This window comes from Hyla sarda, chromosome 6 (genome assembly GCF_029499605.1).
Source record: "Hyla sarda isolate aHylSar1 chromosome 6, aHylSar1.hap1, whole genome shotgun sequence".
In the NCBI taxonomy this organism is placed as follows: Eukaryota; Metazoa; Chordata; class Amphibia; order Anura; family Hylidae; genus Hyla; species Hyla sarda.
In genome coordinates, this window is record NC_079194.1 from 112,222,085 (window position 1) to 112,237,643 (window position 15,559).

At 44.3% G+C, this 15,559-nt stretch overlaps 1 protein-coding gene and 1 long non-coding RNA gene across 4 annotated transcripts in view; one reads left to right on the plus strand and one right to left on the minus strand.

Moving 5' to 3' along the window:
- The window catches only part of CPNE9 (copine family member 9), a 367,100-nt gene that overhangs the window by 348,507 nt on the left and 3,034 nt on the right, over positions 1-15,559 (plus strand). The gene's annotated exons all lie outside the window — the stretch shown is intronic.
- The window catches only part of LOC130275958 (uncharacterized), a 77,191-nt gene that overhangs the window by 15,855 nt on the left and 45,777 nt on the right, over positions 1-15,559 (minus strand). The window lies entirely within an intron of this gene.

Sequence of the window (15,559 nt, forward strand, 5' to 3'; positions counted from 1 at the left end):
AGGCCACGTTTACATGGCCAAAAATATGCAGAATGTCCACTGGATGGACATTCTGCACATTTGCGCAATTTGGTGGGTGCTAGATGCGATTGATGGCAGTGCATTTCCAAGCGGAATCCGTAGAAAGATTAGACAAGTCTATTCTTTCTGTGGACCCAGGAATCTGGATATTGAAATCAATGGGACGCTGCTGCAACAGAATGTCGATGAGGAATATTCCGGCAGAATTCCGCATGGACATTACGCCGTGTGAACATACCCTTATTCTGCTTGGATATAAATTGTCAAAGGTGCATGATACTGTCCATGCCTTAGAGAAGGGGAATGGTATTTTCCAGTTGTCATTCAATTTATACATTTCCAGGATGGATTAAAGGGGTACTTAGGTCAAGGAACACTTATCCCCTATCCACAGGATAGCGCATGTGTCTGACTGCGGGGGGGGGGGGTCTGACCGATGGGGCCCCTCACAATCTCGAGAACAGTGTCCCGGCCTCAGAGAGAACTCATGCTGCGGATGGCAGTCTGCAGCACTTGCTCTCTCTCTTAAAGCAGGGGCCCCGCTCAGGAGATTGCGAGGGGTCCCAGCACTCGGACCCCTGATATTGTCTTTTACCGGACAATCCCTTTAAAGAGAAATTACAACGTGAGTATCAATGTCAGGAGAGCAGACAGATCCTGTTTTTTGTATATACAGCACAATGGTTATATAATGGAAAGTTCTGCTACTTATATACATTTTGTCATTATTTTGAAGACTTCTGTTTGGAAACATTCTTGTTTACACCCAGAGGCTGACAACCTATGCAGAAGTAATAGTTTTCACAGCCTAGATAAGGGTTTCCCAACCAGGGTGCCTCCAGCTGCTGCAAAACTACAACTCCCAGCATGCCCGGACAGCCTTTGGCTGTCCGGGCATGCTGGGAGTTGTAGTTTTGCAGCAGCTGGAGACACCCTGGTTGGGAAACACTGGATTACTGGAGTTCTCTACATTTGCAACCAATCGGATACGGATATGTTCACATGTTGGGGGAGATTCATCAAAACCTGTGTATATAAAGACTGGTGCAGTTGCCCATAGTTACCAATTAGATTACTACTTTCACTTTCAAAAAGGCCTGTGAAAAATGAAAGAAGCGCTCTGATTGGTTGCTATGGGCAATTGCACCCCCTCTTCCTGTTCACAGGTTTTGATAAATTTCCCCGTTGTGTTTAAATATGACACGTATTTCCGCATCAGAAATCAGAGACTGACCCTTGTATAACGGATTCGCGAATTTTTGCCCCTCAGATGCACATGAGGATTAGTGTCATTCAATGGGGCAAAATTTTCCATTCCCATTTTCCATTGCATGTAAACTTATTTACGCCTAGGATGCAAATTGTTGACAGATTTTATGATGGCTCCAAGTCATACCTAACACATGAACAGGGTTTAACCCCTTAAGGATGCCTTGTTTTCTTTTCTTTTTTTTTGTTTTTAAAATCTGGCATGTGTCTCTTTAAGTTGTAATAACTTTGACATGCTTTTACTGAGCAAAGGGATTCTGAGAATAGTTATTTGTGACATATTGTACTTTATATTAGTGGCAAACCTTTGTTGATAGATGCAGCCTTTTTTTGTGAAAAATTCCAAAATATTGTGAAAAATTGGAAAATTTCTCGCATTTTTTAAATAATTTTTTTATGGCATTCACTATGCAGTAAAAATTATTCTATATTTATTCTGTGGGTCGGTACGATTATGGCGATACCCAAGTTGTCTAGCTTTTTATGTTCTTTTTTCCTTTTCACAACAAAATCTTTTTTTTTTCCCTTTTTTCGTGCTGCCATGTTCTGACAGACATACCTTTTTTTATTTTTTTGTCCGACGCCATTGTGAGAGGACTCATTTTTTACGGGACTAACTGTACTTTTTATTGGTACCATTTTCGCGATACATGTCACCTTTTTTGATCTTGTTTTATTCCACATTTTGGACCAAAATGAATGATTTTTGTGCTTTTTTGTTGTTGTTTTTTTTTTTTTTTTATCACCATGCGGGATAAATAACATTATCATTCAATTGTCATTACATGGAATTACCTATTATGCAGAGGTTCTGGGGGCGTTTTATTGAGAAAGGGGCTTTTATTTTATTTGTTTACACTTTATTTATGGAAAAACATTTTATTTTTATATTTTTTTACCTGTTATACTATGCGGCTGTTACGCCGAGCGCTCCGGGTCCCCGCTCCTCCCCGGAGCGCTCGCTTCATTCTCCCCGCTGCAGCGCTCCGGTCAGATCCTCTGACTCGGGGCGCTGCGATTCCGCTGCCAGCCGGGGTGCGATTCGCGATGCGGGTAGCGCCCGCTCGCGATGCGCACCCCGGCTCCCGTACCTGACTCGCTCTCCCTCGGTCCTGTCCCGGCGCGCGCGGCCCCGCTCCCTAGGGCGCGCGCGCGCCGGGTCTTTGCGATTTAAAGGGCCACTGCGCCGCTGATTGGCGCAGTGGTTCCAATTAGTGTTATCACCTGTGCACTTCCCTATATCACCTCACTTCCCCTTCACTCCCTTGCCGGATCTTGTTGCCATTGTGCCAGTGAAAGCGTTCCTTGTGTGTTCCTAGCCTGTGTTCCAGACCTTCTGCCGTTGCCCCTGACTACGATCCTTGCTGCCTGCCCCGACCTTCTGCTACGTCCGACCTTGCTTCTGCCTACTCCCTTGTACCGCGCCCATCTTCAGCAGCCAGAGAGGTGAGCCGTTGCTAGTGGATACGACCTGGTCACTACCGCCGCAGCAAGACCATCCCGCTTTGCGGCGGGCTCTGGTGAAAACCAGTAGTGGCTTAGAACCGGTCCACTAGCACGGTCCACGCCAATCCCTCTCTGGCACAGAGGATCCACTACCTGCCAGCCGGCATCGTGACAGTCCCCGGAGCGCTCGCTTCATTCTCCCCGCTGCAGCGCTCCGGTCAGATCCTCTGACTCGGGGCGCTGCGATTCCGCTGCCAGCCGGGGTGCGATTCGCGATGCGGGTAGCGCCCGCTCGCGATGCGCACCCCGGCTCCCGTACCTGACTCGCTCTCCCTCGGTCCTGTCCCGGCGCGCGCGGCCCCGCTCCCTAGGGCGCGCGCGCGCCGGGTCTTTGCGATTTAAAGGGCCACTGCGCCGCTGATTGGCGCAGTGGTTCCAATTAGTGTTATCACCTGTGCACTTCCCTATATCACCTCACTTCCCCTTCACTCCCTTGCCGGATCTTGTTGCCATTGTGCCAGTGAAAGCGTTCCTTGTGTGTTCCTAGCCTGTGTTCCAGACCTTCTGCCGTTGCCCCTGACTACGATCCTTGCTGCCTGCCCCGACCTTCTGCTACGTCCGACCTTGCTTCTGCCTACTCCCTTGTACCGCGCCCATCTTCAGCAGCCAGAGAGGTGAGCCGTTGCTAGTGGATACGACCTGGTCACTACCGCCGCAGCAAGACCATCCCGCTTTGCGGCGGGCTCTGGTGAAAACCAGTAGTGGCTTAGAACCGGTCCACTAGCACGGTCCACGCCAATCCCTCTCTGGCACAGAGGATCCACTACCTGCCAGCCGGCATCGTGACAGTAGATCCGGCCATGGATCCCGCTGAAGTTCCTCTGCCAGTTGTCGCTGACCTCACCACGGTGGTCGCCCAGCAGTCACAACAGATAGCGCAACAAGGTCAACAGCTGTCTCAACTGACCGTGATGCTACAGCAGCTACTACCACAGCTTCAGCAATCATCTCCTCCGCCAGCTCCTGCACCTCCTCCGCAGCGAGTGGCCGCTCCTGGTCTACGCCTTTCCCTGCCGGATAAATTTGATGGGGACTCTAAGTTTTGCCGTGGCTTTCTTTCCCAATGTTCCCTGCATCTGGAGATGATGTCGGACCTGTTTCCCACTGAAAGGTCTAAGGTGGCTTTCGTAGTCAGCCTTCTGTCTGGAAAAGCCCTGTCTTGGGCCACACCGCTCTGGGACCGCAATGACCCCGTCACTGCCTCTGTACAGTCCTTCTTCTCGGAAATCCGAAGTGTCTTTGAGGAACCTGCCCGAGCCTCTTCTGCTGAGACTGCCCTGTTGAACCTGGTCCAGGGTAATTCTTCCGTTGGCGAGTATGCCGTACAATTCCGTACTCTTGCTTCAGAATTATCCTGGAATAATGAGGCCCTCTGCGCGACCTTCAAAAAAGGCCTATCCAGCAACATTAAAGATGTTCTGGCCGCACGAGAAATTCCTGCTAATCTACATGAACTTATTCACCTAGCCACTCGCATTGACATGCGTTTTTCCGAAAGGCGTCAGGAACTCCGCCAAGATATGGACTCTGTTCGCACGAGGCGTTTCTTCTCCTCGGCTCCTCTCTCCTCTGGTCCCCTGCAATCTGTTCCTGTGCCTCCCGCCGTGGAGGCTATGCAGGTCGACCGGTCTCGCCTGACACCTCAAGAGAGGACACGACGCCGTATGGAGAACCTCTGCCTGTACTGTGCTAGTACCGAACACTTCCTGAGGGATTGTCCTATCCGTCCTCCCCGCCTGGAAAGACGTACGCTGACTCCGCACAAAGGTGAGACAGTCCTTGATGTCTACTCTGCTTCTCCACGTCTTACTGTGCCTGTGCGGATGTCTGCCTCTGCCTTCTCCTTCTCTACTGTGGCCTTCTTGGACTCTGGATCTGCAGGAAATTTTATTTTGGCCTCTCTCGTCAACAGATTCAACATCCCGGTGACCAGTCTCGCCAGACCCCTCTACATCAATTGTGTAAATAATGAAAGATTGGACTGCACCATACGTTTCCGCACGGAGCCCCTTCTTATGAGCATCGGATCTCATCACGAGAGGATTGAACTTTTGGTCCTCCCCAATTGCACCTCGGAAATTCTCCTTGGACTTCCCTGGCTTCAACTTCATTCCCCAACCCTGGATTGGTCCACTGGGGAGATCAAGAGTTGGGGGTCCTCTTGTTCCAAGAACTGTCTAAAACCGGTTCCCAGTAACCCTTGCCGTAACTCTGTGGTTCCTCCAGTAACCGGTCTCCCTAAGGCCTATATGGACTTCGCGGATGTTTTCTGCAAAAAACAAGCTGAGACTCTACCTCCTCACAGGCCTTATGATTGTCCTATCGACCTCCTCCCGGGCACTACTCCACCCCGGGGCAGAATTTATCCTCTCTCTGCCCCAGAGACTCTTGCCATGTCTGAATACGTCCAGGAGAATCTAAAAAAGGGCTTTATCCGTAAATCCTCCTCTCCTGCCGGAGCCGGATTTTTCTTTGTGTCCAAAAAAGATGGCTCCCTACGTCCTTGCATTGACTACCGCGGTCTTAATAAAATCACGGTTAAGAACCGCTACCCCTTACCCCTCATCTCTGAACTCTTTGATCGCCTCCAAGGTGCCCACATCTTTACTAAATTGGACTTAAGAGGCGCCTATAACCTCATCCGCATCAGAGAGGGGGATGAGTGGAAAACGGCATTTAACACCAGAGATGGACACTTTGAGTATCTGGTCATGCCCTTTGGCCTGTGCAACGCCCCTGCCGTCTTCCAAGACTTTGTTAATGAAATTTTTCGTGATCTGTTATACTCCTGTGTTGTTGTATATCTGGACGATATCCTAATTTTTTCTGCCAATCTAGAAGAACACCGCCAGCATGTCCGTATGGTTCTTCAGAGACTTCGTGACAATCAACTCTATGCCAAAATTGAGAAATGTTTGTTTGAATGCCAATCTCTTCCTTTTCTAGGATATTTGGTCTCTGGCCAGGGACTACAGATGGATCCAGACAAACTCTCTGCCGTCTTAGATTGGCCACGCCCCTCCGGACTCCGTGCTATCCAACGCTTTTTGGGGTTCGCCAATTATTACAGGCAATTTATTCCACATTTTTCTACCGTTGTGGCTCCTCAGGTTCTCAGGCTCTAAGAAGAGGGGGAGACCCAAGGGGGGGGTACTGTTACGCCGAGCGCTCCGGGTCCCCGCTCCTCCCCGGAGCGCTCGCTTCATTCTCCCCGCTGCAGCGCTCCGGTCAGATCCTCTGACTCGGGGCGCTGCGATTCCGCTGCCAGCCGGGGTGCGATTCGCGATGCGGGTAGCGCCCGCTCGCGATGCGCACCCCGGCTCCCGTACCTGACTCGCTCTCCCTCGGTCCTGTCCCGGCGCGCGCGGCCCCGCTCCCTAGGGCGCGCGCGCGCCGGGTCTTTGCGATTTAAAGGGCCACTGCGCCGCTGATTGGCGCAGTGGTTCCAATTAGTGTTATCACCTGTGCACTTCCCTATATCACCTCACTTCCCCTTCACTCCCTTGCCGGATCTTGTTGCCATTGTGCCAGTGAAAGCGTTCCTTGTGTGTTCCTAGCCTGTGTTCCAGACCTTCTGCCGTTGCCCCTGACTACGATCCTTGCTGCCTGCCCCGACCTTCTGCTACGTCCGACCTTGCTTCTGCCTACTCCCTTGTACCGCGCCCATCTTCAGCAGCCAGAGAGGTGAGCCGTTGCTAGTGGATACGACCTGGTCACTACCGCCGCAGCAAGACCATCCCGCTTTGCGGCGGGCTCTGGTGAAAACCAGTAGTGGCTTAGAACCGGTCCACTAGCACGGTCCACGCCAATCCCTCTCTGGCACAGAGGATCCACTACCTGCCAGCCGGCATCGTGACAGTGGCAGTACATATGTACTGCAGCACAGTATAACTGTCAGTATCACACTGACATTTAGCCTGTGTGATCCAGCCAGAGATTGACAGCCTGGTCATCGCCGACGATCTCGTGCAGCACATCGCGCTGTGCAGGAGATGGCTAGGACGTATATCTATGTACAGTTGTGCGAACATGTCAGCAGCTAGGATGTATGCATACATCCTGGAGCGGGAAGGGATTAATGGGGTTAATGTGCCCATTCAGTGTGTGTGGTATAGCAACAAAATAAATATTAGGGCCCCTTTATAAATCCACCAACCAATCACATTACATCCTTGCAAAAACCCATCAGAAACTACGCTGTCTGCAGACAACACCGCTGGATTCTGGTATCCATTTAGTAACAGACATTTCATGCCATGCTACTTATGCTGTCAAACCGTCATGTCATTCCCCAACGTTGCAGCCCACAATCGCTTGTTAGCAGATGCAGCGGAGGAACAGTTAATTTGTGACATTATCCGGCTGTAGACTGCCCTTGAGGTATCACTTTGCCTGGAGAAGAAAATAACAGTATAATTCCCAGCTGTAACTCTCCTGTTACAAAGTCATTTCATCTACAAAGTACAAAGAAATTAGACAGCCTTTTCCTGAATACATATTTACAGCAGAATGGAAGATTTCACATTTCAGCCAAATATAGAATTTCCTAAAATATGCCCAGTGAGAATTAACAATGAATTGAAGCCTTGGTAAAATTGAACTTTCTTATACTTGAGGAAGAAATGTGTTGTTATAAAGAGGCAGGGGCATAAGTTACAAAAGTATGATCCTGGGGGAACCTAAAGGCCTACATAAGAAGAAGAAGACACTATAATTATAAATGGCACATAGTAGGTGTAGGAGTCCAATTATGGATCATGCACTAGAGCCTAGAAGCTTTACCTAACACCTCTCTAAATAAACTTATTAGGCACAGATATAGCTCATAATGGTGGACACTTGTCTAAATGATGGGACCAAAGTCCAAACATCCATCCCCATCCATCTTATATATCGAGCACTTCCTACCTTGACTATTACACATACACCTGTATATTGGTGCTTTCCTTGTTATACCGGAATTTGTCTTCACGCATGGCCACCTTATCTCATTTGATACCACAGATTTTGGAGCCCAATGGGGGACATGTATGATTATTTGTGTATGGTAGAAGCATTTTACCCCTTTTCCCGAATTCTAAATTATGCGCAGAAGCGCTAAATTTATCAATCAAGTGCAATGAGCTTCATAAATTGCGGGTAAATATAGTAATCTCCTCAATCCCCTCTTTGGAAAATAGAATCGATGATATAGAGCATCTTGCTACGTTAAGTCCAAGATGGCTTATATTTTCACAAAAAAACAGCTCTTGCAGCAAAATTTTGGGTGATAAAAAAAAAAGGACGCAGTTAATAAATCCATGCGTACTATAGATGTCACTCCAAGGTACCCTGATTCGGCCACATCTGGAGGACATGCTCTACCAAAACGTGCGCAAAAAAATGCGCAAAAAAAAGACTTGCGCAAAAAAATACGCAAAAAAAAGACTTGCGCAAAAAAATACACACAAAACAGGGGTAAAATCTTTGATACATGTCCCCCAATGAGTGTAAATATGACTCCAATGACATCTAATGCATATGAGTACTCCCCTCTGACCTTGGTCGTAAAAAGGAAAACAAGGATTGGGCACTTTAACTTTCAACATGGCAAAACTATCGGATGTGCCACACTGAAAAAAATAGGCACACTTGGCCAAGCTGATCATTAAATTTTTTAAAGGGGTACTCCGCTGCTCAGCGTTTGGAACAAACTGTTCTGAACGCTGGAGCTGGGAGCTCGTGACGTCATACCCCCGCCCCTCAGGCCGTCATGCCACCCTCCCATAGACTTGCATTGAGGGGGCGGGACTATGACATCACAAACTCCGGGTGCCGGCTCCAGCATTCGGAACAGTTTGTTTTAAACACTGAGCAGCAGAGTACGCCTTTAAGGAAGTCTGGGGAGATAACAACCCTGAAATGCTTTGTATCCAGAATCATATCTTAAAAGTGTTCCCTGATACAAAATCATTAACAAGACGCCACTGGGTTTCCTACTGCCCCAAGATCTAGGTGCGACTACAGCCTCTGGACTCCTATATGGTCGTGGTCTAAGCACCTACTCCACAGTAAAGTATACGTTTCTACTTTGAAAGCCCTCTGCATCAGTTTTGTAACTTTTGATCCCCCTTGCAAATTGGGGCCTAAGAGCAATTCATTTACTATAGCTGTTTGGGATTCTCTTTCTAATAATTGCTTCTGCTCTTTGCTCATGAAGTCCTTGTGTATCTATCACTTTAGAAGATCAGTTTTGGCTGTATTCCCATTTTGACATGGTGTTTAAGTGACCAACAAAGGTAAACAAAGTAGGCCTTTGCCTTCCATATGTTACATGTAGCACCCGTCACATAGGGAACCAATGGTCCTGACTTACTATGGCTGCTGTTCCTGAATTGTGACGCATGAGCAATCACACATTTATTATACACAGTGGCCCATAGAAAAATGCGGTATTGCTTGACAAGAAGGTACATGGTTTAAAGTGCAACTCTGTGCACCAAAATTTTGGTGCAGTTTTTTTGTCATATGTAAGCCAACTAATAGCTGGTATAAACGTTGTCAAGTCGTATAAGAATGATACAGTATTGGTATGATAAAACCCAACAAGATCATACATATGCCCAACCTCTCACTGTATCATGGAGACTTGTCATTGTCACATACTTGGGAGGTTGCAAGTTGCCAAGCAGCAGCACAACTCTTTATTTGAAAGTCTTAAGGAGTAAATTCTGATTTGTCTGACAATAAACTTTTTTTTTTAACCCTTCCAGCTATATACAAGGTATCTTGAAGAGTTTAATTCAGATTTGATCATTTTGAAATATTACATTTCTTTACCTTTTTCCCTTCTGCTTTGAGAACAGAAAGAAAGGATTAAGATGGATTTCTGTAGGCCCCAGATAAAGTCTAATGAAAGAGGATCGCCAAATATATCACATTTACAGTACAAAGAAGATTTACAGACATCAGTGTACGGGAGTTATTAAACCTCCAAGGGCATCAGATGCTTTTATACAAGTCATTTCCTATCAGAATGAGATTCTAAGTTCAACATTTTAACACAAAAATCAAAGGGGTAACTTTAACCTCATTTGTCAGCTCTGCCAGAGTGTGTCACTAGGCCTCATGGCTACAGGTTACTTCTGGCCTGCAGCAAGAGCAGGACAAAGCGGCAGGGGGAGAGGAGGACACATTTAAAGTAATAGCAAAGGGAAAGATTATGCAGGACATTCAGTAAAACAAGTTTGTTCTAGGAGACAACTGGCAATAGGAAAGAAAATAAGTGGTGCTAAGGATGTCCCCACATGGTAATAGGGTATATTACCAAAATTTCAGAAGTGCTTAGGGTCTGCAGTGCTCCATATCTAGGGGTAAAGCGGTTGGTATTGGTGGATATATTATTAGGATATATTATTATCAAGCAGACAATACAATGAAGTATTAGATAGGCACTGTAATAAACAATAAACAAGCACTGTAAGGCAGTCGTAAACAAGCACTACATGGCAATATTTTATGCCACTATATTGAACCTCTATGTAAGCACAGTATGGCACCATTAATATATAAGAACTGTAAAGCACTACAGTGGTCCCTCAAGTTACAATATTAATTGGTTCCAGGATGACCATTGTATGTTGAAACCATTGTATTTTGAGACCATAACTCTATGGAAACCTGGTAATTGGTTCTGGAACCCTCAAAAATGTCATTCAAAAATAGGAAAAAGTGAGGATTAAACTAAAATAAGTAGATAACTAGTATTGATAAAGAAAGTCCTTACATATTAAAGTAAGAAAAATCTGCTGGGAGCTGTGAATCACTGTCTATGTAGAGGAAAGGAGCTTCTTCAGGGTCCTGTACAGTACATGCAATCATAAAAATCATAACATGGAGCCGCCCTTACCTGGTGTCCAAAGGAGCAGCTAACTGTGGCACAGGTAAAGAGTACAGAACCTCCCTGTACTGTACAGGGTACTACCAGAGAGGAATTCAGTGCATACACTTCAGTAATACAGGTGTTTTACCGGTGCATGTCCATTCTAATTGGTCGGTTCTTCCAGCCATTGGTGTATGGTTTCAAGTTACAATGGTCCAGAAAAGACCATTGTATGTTGAAACTATTGTATGTTGAGGCCATTGTAAGTTGAGAGATCACTGTACTTGTTTGGCATATTAGGACTGCTATTTAAAGCGTTTATAATAGTAACCCATTATGGCTTCTCTAACCCTTAGTGATCAGATATAATCCCTAGGAAATGTAGAAATTGAGTCCAGTAGAGAGGGAGAAATGTTGTTGCAATACCCCTTTAATGGCATTATTATCCTTTCTTTAAAAAAATAAAAATAACTAAACAAGAACCTAAAAAGAAATGTTGAATCCAGGGGTCTTTTTAGACCCTGGTATGAACCTTGGCATACCAGTAATTATTCCAACAGTATAATACAACATTTGTTGTAAAACCCTAGAAATCTCAGTCTGTGGCTTCCTCCAGCACCTGAACCTTCTTCTCAGACATGGGAGCGTACATGTGTATATGTAGTCTTATCTGCAGTATGAAAGAAGATGCAGGAAAGTTACATCATTTATTTTTAAATTGAATCAGTCACCGCACAATTGTGTATTCAGCATCAGGCACTGACCCAGATTCCTGCGGTTCACTCACAAATTAGGAGGTAAATAACATATTTGTGATCCTGACTTGATTTTAGAATTTGCTTAACCATAAATTTCAGATAAAGTATTTGAAGAAAATTACAGGTTTTTAAAGATTGTAAGTGTCAATGTGGCGGAGTGCGCAAATGTAAGAGTACAACTATGCATACTGAAAAGCTTGCCAATGTGAATTGTTTACAAGAACTGCACGTATCATACAGAAAACAAAATTGTGCTTATAAATAGATTTTAGATAGATAAACCCCAACTGCTTCACATTTGAGAACCTCCAGTGGATAACAGTGTACTATATAGTTATATTAATGTAAGTGTTAGGGCTATATGCCACTTGTGTCGTCTACCAATGGATGGGATATGTCATCATGTCACCCCTTACCGTGCCTTGAGAAAGTTTTCCTCCCCTCTTGGTGTTTTTCCTATTTTAATTTGGTGTAATAGACCTAATAAAATAGTTCATATTGTTACAGCGGAATAAAAAAAAGGAATCCCTTTTATGTAAATAAATAAAAACTGAAAAGTTCTGAGGATATATATATCTGGTCCCTCTGCTACAAAACTCCTAAATAATGTCCTGTCCAACCAAGTAACTTTAAATGTCACATACAGAAAAGAGACAACGTTGTGAAGAAGGGATCAGTACTGGGTTGTAAAAAAAATTCCCATACATTGAACATTTCATGGAGCACCCTTAAATCCACTATAACCAAATGGAAAGAATATGGCATATATACAAACCTGACATGAGATGCCCACCATAATTCAGAGTGGGCAGTAAGGGCATTAACCAGTGTGGGCACTAAAGGAGACCCAAAGATACAGGGTCGATACAGGAAGACTATAAACCGTCTATTCCACATAGGGTAATATTTTTTTCATAATTTTTTAAAAAGACCTATGAAAAATAAGATTATCAATCTGATTGGTTGCTATGACAACTGCACCAGTATTCCTCTAAACAGGTTTTGATAAATCTCCCCCAATGACCCTAAACATATGGCTAAGGCTATACTGGAGGGGAGAGGGGAAAAATGTCTTAGAATGGTCTAGGCAAAGCCCAAACCTCACTGGGCTTTGAAAAGTGTTAAAAGTTCACCTGTAGTACATGGAATTGTGGGAACTGTCTCAATACACCATACAACAGGCTCCCTCATTATGTATTCTCATACAGCTTCAATCATTGCCATATACAACTTATTGTATTTACTTCTGGCCTTTTCATGCATAAAATAAATAGTATGGGAATTATAAGAAAACCAAAAGCACAAAATATGATCCCGATGTTATGCTCCAGGCTGGCCGGCATGTGAGAAAGGGCTGACTCATCTGTTTCCTCTGTTAATTGTTCCCATAGGAGGAACATTTACATAATTGAAACGTCAAAGCCGCCAATGTTAGGGACTAGGCCTAAGTCACATCATGTGTCTTCATCGCACTGCATTATATATGTACACAACAAGTATGAACGTCTCTCTCCCCACAGCCAGCCCGCTCTCTGTGCTGGTACAATATTAATCTCACTTCTTCCTTTATTATGAAGAAAACCTTTTATTAAGATCTTATGAATTTAGATATTCCCATGATTTACTCAGCCCTAGTGCAGAGGGGTGCAAAACAGAAAGGCTTGGATCACATAGTTTACTTCATCACATACAGTGCTGTGAAAACGTATTTGCCCCTTCCCTGATTTCTTATTTTTCTGCACATTTGTCACACTTAAATGTTTCAGATGTTTAAACCTAATTAGGCCAAAAGATCTCAACACAGCAAGGCATCATTCCATGATAAAAAGAAATTCTGGAACAGATGAAAAACAAAGTAATTTAAATCTATCCATTTAGAAAGGGTTACAAACCCACTTCTAAATCTTTGGGACTCCAGCGAACCACGGTGAGAACCATTACGCACAAATGGAGAAAATTTGGAACGGTGGTAAATCTTCCCTGGAGTGAAGACTCATCCAAAAAATCACAAAAGAACTCACAAAAACATCTAAAAGGCATCACTTGTTAAGATCAGAGTTTATGACCATAAGGTACTGGGCAAAAATGGCATCCAAGGGAACACCACTGCTGCCCAAAAAGAACATAAAGGCCTGGCACTTTATCTTGATGATCCACTTGACTTTTGGAAAAATATTCTGTGGACTGACGAACAGTTGAAAGGTGTGCATTCTGTTACATCTGGCATAAAAGTAACACAGCATTCCAGAAAAAGAACATCATACCAACAGTAAAATGTGGTGGAGGTAGTACAATGGTCTGGGGCTGCAAATAAGTGCTGTGTTTGATGGACCCATGAACCAAGAGAATGTCCCGCCATCAGTTTGTGACCTCAAGCTGAGGTGCACTTGGGTTCTGCAGCAGGACAATGTTCTAAAACACATCAGCAAGTTCTCCTCTGAATGGATTAAAGGGGCACTCCGGTGGATTTTTTTTTTTTTTTTTTTTTCAAATCAACTGGTGCCAGAAAATTAAACAGATTTGTAAATTACTTCTATTAAAAAATCTTAATCCTTCCAGTACTTATCAGGTGCTGTATGTTCCACAGGAAGTTCTTTTCTTTTTGAATTTCTTTTCTGTTTGACCATAGTGCTCTCTGCTGAGACATCTGTCCATGTCAGGAACTGTCCAGAGTAGGAGCAAATCCCCAAAACAAACCTCTCCTGCTCTGGACAGTTCCTGACACAGACAGAGGTGTCATCAGAGAGCACTGTGGTCAGACAAAAAACGAATTCAAGAAGAAAAGAACTTCCTATGGAACATACAGCAGCTGATAAGTACTGAAAGGTTAAAGATTTTTAATAGAAGTAATTTACAAATCTGTCTGGTACCAGTTGATTTTTTTATTTTTATTCCACCGGAGTACCCCTTTAAAACTTAAAAAAGTCATGCTTTTGTTTCAGACTTCTTCCAATTTCCATGGTTGAATCCTGCCTGTTATAAGGGGAATTATGACTGGCAAAGTAACCAAAGACGGTTTTTAATTGCCAATTGCCCAGGGCTCCTGATTCCTAAGTGGAACCACCAAAGAGCTAGATCCGAAAAGCATTGTGGGAGTGTGCTCTGGAACATATCTGTTATCCCCTTATACCACCAGTTATATCCTTATACCACCAGTTAAGTATACCATACGATGCAATGACGGACAAAAGGTCATTTGGCCAATAACCAGTGTAAAAGGCCTCTCACCCCTTCATTATATGTGCATTGTATGACGGTAATATTTGGACACTGAATGGCAGTATTTTTTTTATCTCTGAATTGCAATATTGTGTTGAAAATACAGTATTGTATATAAAAGTGTTAGGTCAGTTATATGGTAGCATTGTTTGAATAATGCTTTCCTGTATTATTTTGGCATCATGGTGGTATAGTCTGGATACTGAGTTGTTGTATCGTATTGAAGTATTACCTAAAATATCAGACATGGCTACACATCCACATGTTTTACAAGGAAATTTGCTTTTAAGCATTATTACAAAACTAATATCATAGGATCCAGTTTACGCAATTGCCTGTTAGCCAATTGTGTTTGTTTAGTGACAGTAACGTCACCATCACTGTAAGGGTGCGTTCACAGGTGCATATTTTCTGCTGTAGATCTGAGTCAGCAGATTTTTCTGCCCATTGAAGTCAATGGGCAGCAAAATCTGCAGCGGCAAATCTGCAGCAGATCTGCAGCAAAAATATGTGTGAACATACCCTAAGTTTGACAAAAATGAGCAAACCCCATTACCACTTCATGACCACCTGAATAGAATGATTTCCTAAATTAAAATAGAGTAGCGCAAGGTGACGACCACCACCTCCACAACACCAGTGCTCATAGAGGGAACAAATTAGTGGTCGAATAGCCCCACTACTGCCAACCCAGCCCCAGCTTGTGATGGAGGGAAGTAGACACTTTCCCGATGTGTTTCTGCATTCAGACCCCTTAACTTTTTCACATTTTGCTTTGTTGCGGCCTTGTGATGAAATAAAATAATTCAAGTTTTCCCCATCATTCTGCACTCAATACCCCATAATGACAAACTAAAAACAGACTTCTTAGAAATCTTTGCCAGTGTATTGAAAAGGAAAAACTAAAATATTGCATTGACATATG